The 14,139-nt window shown below is 41.7% G+C and overlaps 1 protein-coding gene across 1 annotated transcript in view; it reads right to left on the bottom strand.

The window, feature by feature from the left end:
• Positions 1-9,505, bottom strand: part of LOC126268107 (calpain-C) — a 417,830-nt gene extending 408,325 nt beyond the window's left edge. The window contains exon 1 of the mRNA XM_049973621.1: positions 9,272-9,505. The gene's annotated coding sequence lies outside the window, so the exon portion shown is untranslated. The remainder of the gene's footprint in view (positions 1-9,271) is intronic.
• Between the last annotated feature and the right edge of the window lie 4,634 nt (positions 9,506-14,139).

Below are 14,139 nucleotides of genomic sequence, written 5' to 3'. Positions count from 1 at the left end.
AATGATCTGCTGAACGGAATGAACAGTCTAATGAGTACACAGTATGGTCTGAGATTAAATCGGAGAAAGACGAAGGTAATGAGAAGTAGTAGAAATGAGAACAGCGAGAAACTTAACATCAGGATTGATGGTCATGAAGTCAATGAAGTTAAGGTATTCTGCTACCTAGGCAGTAAAATAAATTTGAGGAAGAAATTTCTGAGGTTGTACGTCTGGAGTACAGCATTGTATGGTAGTGAAACATGGACTGTGGGAAAATCGGAACAGAAGAGAATCGAAGCATTTGAGATGTGGTGCTATAGACGAATGTTGAAAATTAGGTGGACTGATAAGGTAAGGAATGAGGAGGTTCTACGCAGAATCGGAGCGGAAAGGAATATGTGGAATACACGGATAAGTAGAAGGGACAGGATGATAGGACATCTGCTAAGACACGAGGGAATGACTTCCATGGTACTAGAGGAAGCTGTAGAGGGCAAAAACTGTAGAGGAAGACAGAGATTGGAATACGTCAAGCAAATAATTGAAGACGTAGGTTGCAAGTGCTACTCTGAGATGAAGAGGTTGGCACAGGAAAGGAATTCATGGCGGGCCGCATCAAACCAGTCAGTAGACTGAAAAAAAAAAGTTCTTTATATTTCAGTCCAGTTTGACGCATAGTACAAGGTTCGAAACCAGAAATCTATAACGTACGCATTCTAGGAATTAAACGTACGCATTCTAGGAATTAGATGGTGCACAATTTTCTGAATAATGTTTCGTCAGAGACGGTAGAGAACGTTTCAGTTCGTCGCAGCTCACAGTTTAGAAAAACGAGCATCCTGGATTACAATAATTAACAAGAACAGCTGAACTGTTTGTTCAGATCGTGCAGCTGACGTAATGTCGTGATGCCATCCGAGCTTGTCAGGGATTTCTATGTCAAGGCGAAGTGCGTCCAAGAGCTCATCAGGCACGTAAATTACAATTGTTTTTAACACCACGTTCCACGTTATATTTAATTTTGTGGTTTTCTTCTTATCGAAGTTGTGTTATTGGTTATCTTTTGCCACTGTGCATATTCTAATAAACATAATTTTAGTTTCTAAGAATCCTAAATAATATTGTTATTCTGGTTCCAACAAAAGATCTGTTCTAGTCGATTCGATTTGTGTGGGCTGTAATGCGACAACTAGTTTTGTGTAATGAACTTCAGGAACAAGGAAATTTACATGGACTCTTATATATTTGCACTTGGACGGTAGCGCCATGTCATTGATCGTGTAGTAGACTTATGAATTAGTTTTTTTTTTTTTTTCATGTTCCATGTGTGTTAAAGTCCATCCGCACCAGTGACTCTACTGGAACGTAAAATCTTTAATAAGTCTTCAAGTTTCCAATATATTGTGCACACTCACAAAAATTAAATCAGTCGTACATGAAGTACTCTCGTCGTAGCACGGAAAAACTGAGTGGAGCAGCCTTGAAAACTTATACAAAACAAGAAACAGAGTAGTTCTAATCTCCCAGACGACAGAGAGCGTGGCACATTTCAAATTGATGCCACGAATGGGCCCTAAATAAGAATATCTCAGTCGAAGATCAGGTTACGAGAAGAATAGAAGAGTAGTGTGTCCGTCAGTGTGTTCTGATTCAGTATCGACCGACGACGTAGTACTATCTGCTACGGCGTTACTATGGCCTCAGTGGCAGAGCGCCTGCCACACCGCCGGGCTGCTTACCCAGCGTTACTCTCTGACCCGTCCAGCTAGGCAGCCCTCCTTTGTCAAGAAAGTACTGCCGGAGAAAATTTGCTGTTAACAAACGTTCTCGTTTGTCACTTATAGCGTCTGTAAAACTGCGCTTCGAAGTGACTATACTACGTTTCGTTAATTCCATTACACCACTCCTCAAAAAGAATTTAACGGAAAAGCTCTTGCTTTTTGCATAAGACCTTCTGTTTTCTTTTTACAAAAAATCCATTAAGCAGCATCTACAGGGTCCCACAGGGAATGACCAATATTCAGTGACATGACTGGAACGGTCATTCGAAATGAAAAGATCTAGTAAATATAGGTTCTAACATGCATACCTTAAGCGCAATGAACACATTTTCAGTAGAAGAGATGTGTTTCAGAGCAGCGAAGGTGGCCAAATACTCGTAGCATTGAAGGTATGCACTTTCAGAGTCCATGTTCATTAGACATTTTCTTCTTGCTTTGGGCCACACTGCAATTTTTCGAAATATGAAAAGCGAAGTGTTCTCATTAGAAGATATTTATTTCACTGTAAGGAAATGATGAAGTAGACTTATTTGCTTCGAATGATCATTCCTGTCAAACCCCTGAATATTGACCACGCTACACCTATACCATATTTCGCAAGCCAGCAAACGGTGTGTGGCGGAAGGTACTTTTGGTACCACTAACTGATGCCCCGTGCCCATTCCACTGGCCAGTGCCGCTGGAAGAATGATTGTCCGCAAGCTCTACTTTCTCGAATTTTCTCGTCTTGGTCATTATGGGAGATCTATGTAGGAGGAAGTAATATGTTTTCCGACTCTTCCCGAAAAATGCTCACTCGAAACTTCAATACTGAACTTATCCGTAATCCACATTGCTACTTATAGCGTCTGTCACTGAAGTTTGCTGAACATCTCTGTAATGATCTCGCGGCGACTAAACGAACCCGCTCTTCGTTGGATCTTCTCTATCTCTTTTATCAATCCTACATCGTTAGGATCATAGATTGATAGATAATGCTCGAGAATTACCTTGTAAACCAGTGCCTTCACGTATGAGACATTTTTTTTTTTTAGCTTCTTCCTATGAATCTGACATCTGCTTTTCCTACTGTTTGTTTTATGTGGTCATTGTTTTATGTGGTCATTCTTTTATGTGGCCATTCCACTTAAGGTCACTCTGGATATTTATTCATAGATACTGTATGGTACATATTGTTTCCATAAATTTGTCATCTGTAGTGCAATTGTACAGTAATGGATTTCTTTTCCTATATATTCCTCCTGAGACTTTCTGTATTTGCTTTACTTAGGCATCGTTCGTTAGCTGTTCTTTTTTAGCTGATTCTTTTGTCAGGACACCTACCTACTTCCTCAGTTTCTGGCAGGGAGGACAATTACATTTAGACCCATACAATGCGTCCCGTATGTCCCTGAAATACAGGTATGCAGCAACTGAATTGCGCTGTCATCAGACGGTGGTGGAGGTCGGTATGCGGTTGCAGACATTACGCACGTGTACACGCAAATATCCACTGACTACAAATGGCTCTGAGCACTATGCGACTTAACTTCTGGGGTCATCAGTCATCTAGAACTTAGAACTAATTAAACCTAACTAACCTAAGGACCTCACACACATCCATGCCCGAGACAGGATTCGAACCTGCGACCGTAGCGGTCGCTCGGCTCCAGACTGTAACGCCTAGAACCGCACGGCCACAAAGACCGGCCACTGACTACAGTCTTTCTCGAAAAGTCTGTCTCATACGCACATTAAAGTAAGCAAAAAGCTCTTACGAAGCTAAGGCGCATGCATGTGATTAAACTTCCGCATTTTGATACGACACGTTACAATAACTTCTTTTTGATACCTAAAACGGAATTTCAGTAACTGAAAACAGAGGCGACACAAGGTTTTGACATTACTCAAAAATTTAAGCTTCTCGTTGACAGTGGAAAAATAATTTAATCGGCTTTCTACGGCTCATCTTGTGGATTCTGTTTAATTTTCGACACAGTGTGTACCAAATAAAACGTTTTTGTTTTCTTTGAAACTCTATAATGATGTGGATTACTAAGACTGTTACAGACAGATACTATCACTTAGCGACCGACCAATACAAGAAAGTCTGACAACACACCCTCACGGCTTGAATTCTGCCAGAACTTCTCTCCAAGTTTACGAACTCCACAGAAGCTCTCCTATAGGTCTTGATGGACTAGCAATCCTCGAAGAAAAGATATCACACTGAAATGGCTTAGACACTTCCAACGTTCCATATCGAATACGTCAGTAGAGTGGAGCGTGGACTGTTATGAAACTTCCTGATGTACTACCACTGCGTCAGAGTACAAAACGGTAACTGGAACACACAAAAGGCAAGTATCTATATTCCAGTCTCAATGTGGGAAGAAGTTGTAACCTGCCATCAAGTTACCCAGCAGCACACACTTCCTTGGAGAGTTACAAATTTTCTAAACAATTTGTGATCTGTGTTAATCTCTTTGTGATAATGGAAATAAAATGAGCGTACGGCATCGTTGGTCGGGAGGCCCCAAGTGCGAGCCTTATTTCAGTCGACGCCACATCGGGCGACTTGAGCGCCGGTGATGAGGATGAAATGATGATGAGGACAACACAACAACCCGTCCCAGAGCGGAGAAAATCTGCAACCCGGCCGGAAATGGAATCCGAACCCACTTGCATGGGAGGCCAGCACCTTACCACCCAGGTAAGCAGGCGAACTATGCGATAATATTTACATTTCAATCAGAATACCAGTTCAGAGTTATTGGTCATCTGCACATTTCTTACCCCTCAAGCAGTACACTACTGGCCATTAAAATTGTTACACCAAGAAGAAATACAGACGATAAACGAGTATTCATTGGACAAATACATTATACTAGATCTGACATGTGATTACATTTTCACGCAATTTGGGTCCGTAGATCCTGAGAAATCAGTACCCAGAACAATCACCTCCGGCCGTAATAACGCCTGAGTATTGAGTCAAACAGAGCTCGGATGGCGTGTACAGGTACAGCAACGTCCCCATCTGTTCACTCAGGGATTGAGACGTGGCTGCACGATCCATTACAGCCATGCGGATAAGATGCCTGTCATCTCGACTGCTAGTGATACCGTTAGGATCCAGCACGGCGTTCCGTATTACCCTCCTGACCCTACCGATTCCATATTCTGCTAACAGTCATTGGATCTCGACCAACGCGAACAGCAATGTCGCCATACGATAAACCGCAATCGCGATAGGCCACAATCCGACCTTTATCAAAGACGGAAACGTGATGGTACGCATTTCTCCTCCTTACACGAGGCATCAAAACAACGTTTCACCAGGCAACGCCGGTCAACTGCTGTTTGTGTATGAGAAATCGATTGGAAATTTTCCTCATGTCAGCACTTTGTAGGTGTCGCCACCGGCGCCAACCTTGTGTGAATGCTCTGAAAAACTAATCACTAATCATTTGCATATCACAGCATCTTCTTCTTGTTGGTTAAATTTCGCGTCTGTAGCACATTATCTTCGTGGTGTAGCAATTTTAATGGCCAGTAGTGTATTAATGTTTATTTTCCCCTGGGCGACAAGTCGGGTGTTGAAGTGTGACACATGGACGTAAGAGGTAAGTCTGTATCGATAGGCATAGTCCACTTACAAGTTAGTGGTCCAGCAACGACCATGCAGATAACGTCAGGTCGTAAAGTTTGTGATGTGTTTATGGGAAGACTGTTCGACAGAGAAAAAAACAACCAACTCACTGATGTGTGTACATTGAAGGTACCACTTATAAAAATGTCTGCAATTATACCCTTTACACCCTGTGTAATTTTACAAGACTAAAGATATGTAAACAACTTTTTAATAAAATAGAATTCACGCGATGCATTTGGAAGTTAATTAACCTTCGCGTAATGACTAAGAATCGCAAGTAAATATTTCTCAGTTTCAGGAATAACCACTGAAATGCTTTGTTTCTAAATTTGAAATATATTATTCAGAATGATATATAAGTCGCCAATTACTAACTAACGAAATCTTGCTGTCAGTCTTCTCACTTAAGTTTCCTAAGCAGATAATCTAAAATCTCGCTGCGACTTCCTCCTGAAATTTGCAAAAAAAAAAAAAAAATCTTTGTCGTCACTTTTTATTTCTCGTTCTTCTGTTATTTTGATACCTCTTCGCCTACAGTCGCTTTTGCGCTTTGTTTTTCTGTCGCATTTTCATCACAATAAACGCACCACAAGCTCTCGAGCAGAGAAGGAGATCAATAGCAGACTGCTTATGCAATGAAGCAACATGTGGACACGAGAGCCCATACGTACATGCGCTCTTTTCATAAATTTGTGTGCATGCCTTTTTATTCCTGTGCGACTGCGACTGCGCACAATGACAGAGGTATCGTGTGGACATATATTAACAAACATTCGCGACAGCTACCATCTTCTTACAAAAATCCCAGTATTAAGTTCCTCGAGCATTTCTGCTATACTTTTGTAAGGGCTACACATATCTGTTACGATCCTAGCAGTGGGTCTCTGAATTCGTTCGATATCTATTGTCATACACATTAGATAAGGACTCCAAACATTGGAAGAGTACTCTCGAATTGGTCAGACTAGCGTCTTGAATGCGAGTTCATTTACAGATGCATTTTACTTTCCCAGAACCTTCCTAACGACTGTAAGTCTACCGTTCGCCTCTTCTAATTCTGGTTCTACGTGATCGCCCCGTTTCATATAACTTGTTAATACTACCGCTAAGTACTTACAAGGTGTGACGTGTTCAAGATTTTCACCAGTATCCTGTAATATGATACCTGTCGTGTTCTTTATCTTTTTTATATGCATAGCCTAAAATTCATCCACGTTTAAAGAGAGCTATCACTCATTTCACCAAGCGATCTTTATTAAAATCTGTTGCTAAGCTTTGCAAGAGCGCTATGCGAAACATACTACACATTATATCGCTTATCGCTTTAGGAAACTCCTTTCGTTCCGCGAATAACTATCAGTTTGAGTGAAGAAATAGTAATTTACGTCATTGATCCGCGCTCTTTTGTCTGCTGATTCTATGTTAGAAGGAGACCCGACTGTTTAAGTAGTCCTCTGTCCGTTACTTCATCGCAAGGCGTCAGTTTGGCAAGGCCTTGTTACCGACTATTAGGAACAAAAGGAGCTGTACAAGCAAGTCTACGACTTTGTACAGATTGTGCACTAGTACAAAAGAGCCCAGACTTGGAAAGGCTTAAAAAAGTCACTGTAAGTGGAGTCGCTTTCATTTACCGACAAGATGCTAAAATCTTGTTTTACAAACTTCAAAGACGGCTTTCATCACCAAGAGTCATGTGAAAAAATGCTGCTGAAGAATGGTCTACTCTAGACATTTCAATGCGTTACGTCCTTCAGAAACACGCGGAAATGTATGATGCATTAGATCAACATATTTTGCGAACTCTTAAAATAAAGTTGCGAATCTATCCAGAGGAATCAAATAATGAATTACTATAACCAGTCACAATTACTATTTCCATTAAGCCTTTAGGTTTATTACACCATTACCAGATGAATTTACATCACTAAATAAGGTGTATGTATATTGTATGTGGGACTTTTAGTGAACCTGTGACTTTCTCTGGAAGCAAAAAACAAAAACCAAATCATTGTTTTAGTACAAGTCTCAAAGTGGAGGTTGTCGATAGATGAGTCACGAAATACGTTACTTCGTTTTACATCATGTCAATGACGCCAACATGAAAGAAATTCGGGTGCACTAACAGCCTTTCTTCCCTCGTATCATCCGCAAATGGAGTAGCAGCAGTATTCAGGAGCACTACGTGCGTAACGTCCTGCTCACAGTACGTAGACGTGCAGAGTACTGATGGAGACCTTTCCTCGTTGCGAGGCTGTATATTATAAGCTACTTTGGTTTGCTGCACGAATATTCCGTCAAACATTAATAAAGGTTTCAAGGAGGAAGAAATGCGTTAAAGGAGACTGCTTATAAAACACTCGTGACAGCCATCCTCAAATGTATGGGATCCCTGCCAGGTGGGAGTGACAGGGGATATTCAACATATACAAAGAAGATCAACATGAATACTGACAGGCTTTCTGGATTCGCAGGAGAGTGTCGCGGAGATGCCAAGAACCTTGAACTGACAGACGCGAACTATTCTGTGAGGTCCGACTCAAATAGATTCAAGAGCCAGTTTTAAGTGAAAAATCTAGGATTATTCTATAGCATTTTACACATCGCCCTCGTAGAGATCGCGAACACAAGATCTGACTAACTACAATGTACGCGGAAACTTTTGGGTAACCGCGCTACAAACGCGGTGACATTAAGTGAATGCATATTACGACAAATGATATGATCTCTCAGATTTTGCCGATGTGATAGACTAATGCCATGTTTCCTGGTCACTCCTCTGATTAAAGGTTTCGGTTCAAAATGGCTCTGAGCACTATGGGACTTAACTTCTGAGGTCATCAGTCCCCTAGAACTTAGAACTACTTAAACCTAACTAACCTCACACACATCCATGCCCGAGGCAGGATTCGAACCTGCTACAGTAGCGGTCGCGCAGTTCCAAACTGTAACGCCTACAACTTCTCGGACACTCCGGCCGGCAAAGGTTTCGGGAGAGCAAATTTATTATGTATCGGTGCTGAATCATATTCGATCATTCACAAACAAATTGTGACATGTTCGTCTCGACATGTCTGTTAGTTCCTCGGATCTGTCTAAACTTCAGAATTTAATCATTCAGTAACAATTAGGCCTGGAAATGAGCGTTGTGCGAATAAGATCCGTCCTGCACACACACATTATTTGTGTTGCAGATCAGAGGACTGTGTTACAATGTGAGTTCAGTACAGGATGTATAACTTTGCCAACAGGTACACAAAATCGCTAAATGCGTATCCGATTTATTAATTCTTTTCATGTTCATTCACATTTTGCATAAAACCCAAAAATGTAGTTTTCCCTCTTGAATTAGTCACAAGCATCACATAGATGAAAACATCACTATAGTCGACTTTTGTCTCTAGTGAAGTCAGCAGAAGACATCGTACTTTGTGTACGAAGCATTTTGAGAAGCAACACTTGTTGCTTTTCAACTTACAAGCTAGTTTTCCCACTGACACAGCGTTGGTCAAACACGGTCTTCGGCACGTTCTCTGTTTTTTCACAAAGGATGTAAGCTGTGGCATAACTGAAGTGCATAAGGCAGTATCTGTTCCTTAGAATTCTGCAGCTCATTGGAGGGAACTGAACACCGCATCAAATGAGGACCACTTCCATGGAACTGAGAGACAACTAAACACGAACATTTTGCAGTCGACATTGCAACATACAAAAGTAAAGAAAGCATGCCGACTCTAGCAGCACTTGTCTGCAAATTGTTTGTATTTATGCACTTAACATTTCGACACATGTTATTATAGATATGTATGTACGGCTATGCATCGCGGTGCTTTTCCTTCTATTTATTTATTCTAATATCGTGGTCGAGACACTTAACTGTTTCGGTGCAATCCTTTCACTGGCGAGTAAAGTCGACGGTAGCGGCTTGTTCGTGGCAGGTAGGTCGCGCCCACGAAACTTTGACAGCTTGCGCACAGACGCAGTCTCAGCACGCACTCGCGTGACGGCCTAACGCCGCCCCCGAAACCATCGCCACGGACGCGCAGAACAGACTGCAGAGCCGATCGCGTCGGCCGCATTCCAAGCCGCTGTTCCTACCGTGCGTTCAAGTCTCCCCCCACTCCTCAACCGAGCAGATAACTACTGTGTGGCTGCGCAGATGCCCTCTGCCGTCGCGTTCTGGTACTGCGAAGCTACTGCTGACTGCCCGCCGTCTTTAAATGTCACTTCTGCATCGCGTTCCGTAGACATCGTAGTGAACGTGCGCCTTCAGAAATTTACACCGCTTCAAGTTTATAATATTTGAAACCCTGTTAATCCGGGCATCCCGTGACGTCTACGTCAACGATAGCTTATTGTCTCCCGCTACTTTTCCACATAATCTCAGACATTGCATCTCGCACAAAGACTCCAATGAATCGTATCGCAATATGGAACATTCAGTGTATCGTATTTAATCATACCTAAATCCGTGAGTAGTTTACTTTGTGGTGACATAAGAACTATTCCTCTTTCCCCTCAATCCCACATGCATGTTGACAACAATGATTTTTGTTCGCTTGGTCTATGAACTCGTTTGACAAGTGAAAATACCCAATTTTTCATAAACGTCGGCTTAAAGTTTTATTATACTATCGTTTAGCGATCTTGTAGAGTGTATGTCTGAATTGTTTTATAAAGTGTTATGCATCTAATATTTCGTCGCGTGATCAATAGATGCCTCTAAACTCACAGTCCTCGAAACAGACTTTTTTTATTTGTACTCATCCGGGCCCGCTGCTTCGTATATTTATATACACACATCAAAAAAAGTTTTCCATCACCTCGGTTCCACGAGTTTCGGAACCTGTACAGAAAATTGGAAAAGAGATCAACATGAACAAAATTTCGCCTTTTTATTGCTCATGAAAACCACACATTGTATGTTGCATCACCATACAGCGAGATCTTCAGAGCTGCTGGTCCAGATTGCTGTATACACCTGTACCTCTAATACCCAGCAGCACGTCCTCTTGCATTGATGCATGCCTCTATTTGTCGTGGCATACTGTACACAAGTTCATTAAGGCACTGTTGGTCCAGATGGCCCCCTCCTCAACGGCGATTCGGCGTAGATCCCTCAGAGTGGTTAGTGGGTCACGTCTTCCATAAGCAGCCCTTTTCAATCTATCCCAGACATGTTCGATAGGGTTCATGTATGCAGAACATGCTGTCCACTCTAGTCGAACCATGTCGTTATCCTGATTCCTTCACAAGATGTGCACGATGGGGACGTGATTTGTCGTCCATGAAGACGAATGCCTCGCCAATATGCTGCCGATATGGCTGCACTATCGGTAGGAGGGTGGCATTCACGTATCGTACAGTCGTTACGGCGCCTTCCATAGCCACCAGCGGCGTACGTCCGCCCCACATAATGCCACCCAAAACAGCAGGGAACCTCCACGATGCTGCAGTCGCTGGACAGTGTGTCTAAGGATTTCATCCTGACGGGGTTGCCTCCAAACATGTCTCCGACGATTGTGTTGTTGAAGGTATATGCGGCACTTATCGGTGAAGAGAACGTGGTGCCAACCTTGAGCGGTACATTCGGCATGTTGTTGGGCCCAAATGTACCGCGCTGCATAGTGTCGTGGTTGCAAAGATGGACCACGCCATGGACGTCGAGAGTGAAGTTGTGCATCATGCAGCCTATTGACCGAAAGCTGCACGAAAAGCATTATTCACTTGGTGGCGTTGCTGTCAGGGTTCTTCCGAGCCATATTCCATAGGTAGCGGTCATCCACTGCAGTAAGGGCAGCCTGAGCGAGGCATATCATCGACAGTTTATGTCTCTCTGTATCTCGTACATGTCCGAACAACATTGCTTTGGTTCACTCCGAGACACCTGGACACTTCCCTTGTTGAGAGCCCTTCCTGGCACAAAGTAACAATGAGGACGCCATCGAACCGCGATATTGATCGTCTAGGCATGGTTGAACTACAGACAACACGGGCCGTGTACCTCCTTCCTGGTGGAATGACTAGAACTGATCGGCTGTCGGGACCACTCTGTCTAATATGCGCTGCTCATGCATGGTTGTTTACATCTTTGGGAAGGTTTAGTGACATATCTGAACAATCAAAAGGACTGTGTCTGTGATAGAACATCCACAGTCAACGTCTATCTTCAGGAGTTCTGGAAACCAGGGTGATGCAAAACTTTTTTTTATGTTTGTATATGGACAATGTATATTACGTTATTAGACAAAGACACTGTTGTGTTCGATTAGGTTATATCAGATGGTTCTTAACATCGCTCACGCGGCAGACTGCCACACCAAGGAACCCGGGTATGATTCCCGGCTGGGTCGGGGGTTTTCTCCGTTCAGGCACTGGGTGTTGTGTTGTCTTCGTCACCATCATCTCATCCCCATCGACATGCACGTCGCCGAAGTGGCATCAACTGAAGAGACTTGCACCAGGCGACCGGACTACCCGACGGGAGGCCCTAGCCACACGACATTTCCAACATCGCTCTGATATTGCTGTCTTAATTGCTGTTCACGTGATATAGCTGTCTTAGCTGCTGTCACTACTGTACAAGTTTGCTCCTTTGATATTAATGGAGCTATAGTAAGTATTAAAGTTTAGCAGGAGCCGCTATTTCTGAAGTTGTCGAATTATGAAAGTTTATTTCATATTCACTCAACTGTCAATACGCCTGTCAAGCAACGTCATTATGAAATAAACTTTCGTAATTCGACGACTTCGGAATTAACTGCTCCAGCTGAAGTTTAATTACAACTCCAATGACATCAAAGGAGCAAACTTAAACAGCAGAGACAGCAGCTAAGACAGCGATATCATGTGGTTATCAAGACCAACTGATATAACCTAAACATGGCAGACACGCCGAAATACTGTCTTAAAAATATAATCGAACACATCGGCATCTCATAGCATAATATATAAAGTTCTTATACGACTTTTTTTTTACTCGTTATTTTACTCATATGTAAAGATATGCTGCTTTTTAAGACCAACCATTAATGTTCTCACTTTACTGGCGGTAAAATTCTACTAATTAACCCATTCGCATTGTATGCTAAATAACTATCAGGATTCTGAAGCAGGTTCGCATACTTCATTTCATACGTTTATGAGCATAGGAATTAGTTAAAGCTACACTTACACTTGCCGTAATACAAACGTTGTGTTTTTTTTAATAACTATAAAACCAATTTTATTTTGGTTCCAACAATATATGAAAGTGCGTGTAGAACAGCTGAAAGGCAAGACTGTATCAGAATTGTCTCTACACATCTGTTTTAATTTTCTACACTTCTGTTTGAATTCGATAATAAGATTTATGTTTTAATTGTTTTGTTACTGGAGCATATGTTCGTAATCTGTAAAATACATCAAATAAATACAGAAATAAATACTTATCGGTTGATATTTCTCGCACACTTCATTATTAAATATATGAATTTGATTTTTCTTTGCCTGGAGATGAAATGGTCCTGCTTTCACTAAATTCGTGAATGTTAAACTATTAATACCCAGTATAAATATTTTGTGTCGGAGGTGCTGGACAGTTCCATGAATCTTAAAAACTGTATTGTATAATACACAGCACAGGTGTGTTTGATGTTTGCAAGAAGCAAATGCTACACATAGGCAGCTGTATTAAGAATGGAACACTTTGACAGTTTCATTGGGCATTACTATTGTACAATGCATGGTTGAATACTTTTTTGGAACCCGAAGACGGTCAGATTCATAACTGAAATGGATCACCTTTCATTAAAATAAAATTGTGTAGCTGCGTAAAACGTATTGCAGTTTTTGACCCCACATAAATGTTTATGAGTGGCTCATATTTGAGTTGGAATATTGTTTTAAACCTTCACACATATTTCCGAAACCACTGACATGTGTGAACTGTGTCATAAAAACTGACTCTCTCAACAGTTTAAGGTATCAAATATACAGCTCTTATGCAGTTGGGTCGTAGTTGTCCGTTCCGTTTCCCTCTTCTTCTTCTTATTTTATACCGCAAACGCAGCCGCTTACCACAAGCATGTAATGAAGGCATTTTATTACTCCTTTCATCTCGTTCTCAAACAGATAAAATGCTTTATCCTACGAATGTGTGCTGGTACACGAGGGAGAATAAGGTTTTTAGCACATTATATAATTTCGCTCAGGACTGCATAATGTGGAGAGTGTTTCAAAACTGCAAGTCTAAATTATACAGACGGCAAATGGTTGTGAACTGAACATTTAGAAATAACGTAACAGTGGTGATAAATGAATATTTGACGTGGAACGAGATGGCGAACGAGCAATGAGTGCGAGGCACCTGTTTCTTAACTGCTTTTGTGTCATAATGAACAATTGCTGGCACATTTACTAACAAAACAACGCACATTGGGATTCACCATGCTTTCCTATGATACATGGCTGTCGAAAATAGAACTTCACTCATTACAATAACTTGCACTAAGCGTGTCACTGTCTGTAGCACCTAGAAAGCCAAACGAATATACGGAAAAAAATTAACAACAAGCGGCAGTCTAACTGGAAGAAATTTACAAGGTAGTAGGTTGTGTCCATACCATACAGGAGTGGCAGAAGGATCACGACAGAGAACGATCCGCAGATTAGGAATCGAGGAGATAAGTCTAGGTCATATGCTTCAACGATAAGCAGTCGACAACTTACTTATGAAAAGCACTCTTCGAAGAATACAGTATGTGG

The sequence above is a fragment of the Schistocerca gregaria genome, chromosome 4, assembly GCF_023897955.1.
Source record: "Schistocerca gregaria isolate iqSchGreg1 chromosome 4, iqSchGreg1.2, whole genome shotgun sequence".
Taxonomy (NCBI): Eukaryota; Metazoa; Arthropoda; class Insecta; order Orthoptera; family Acrididae; genus Schistocerca; species Schistocerca gregaria.
Note: the sequence above shows the minus strand (reverse complement) of the source record. Positions and strands in the feature narration are given on the sequence as shown.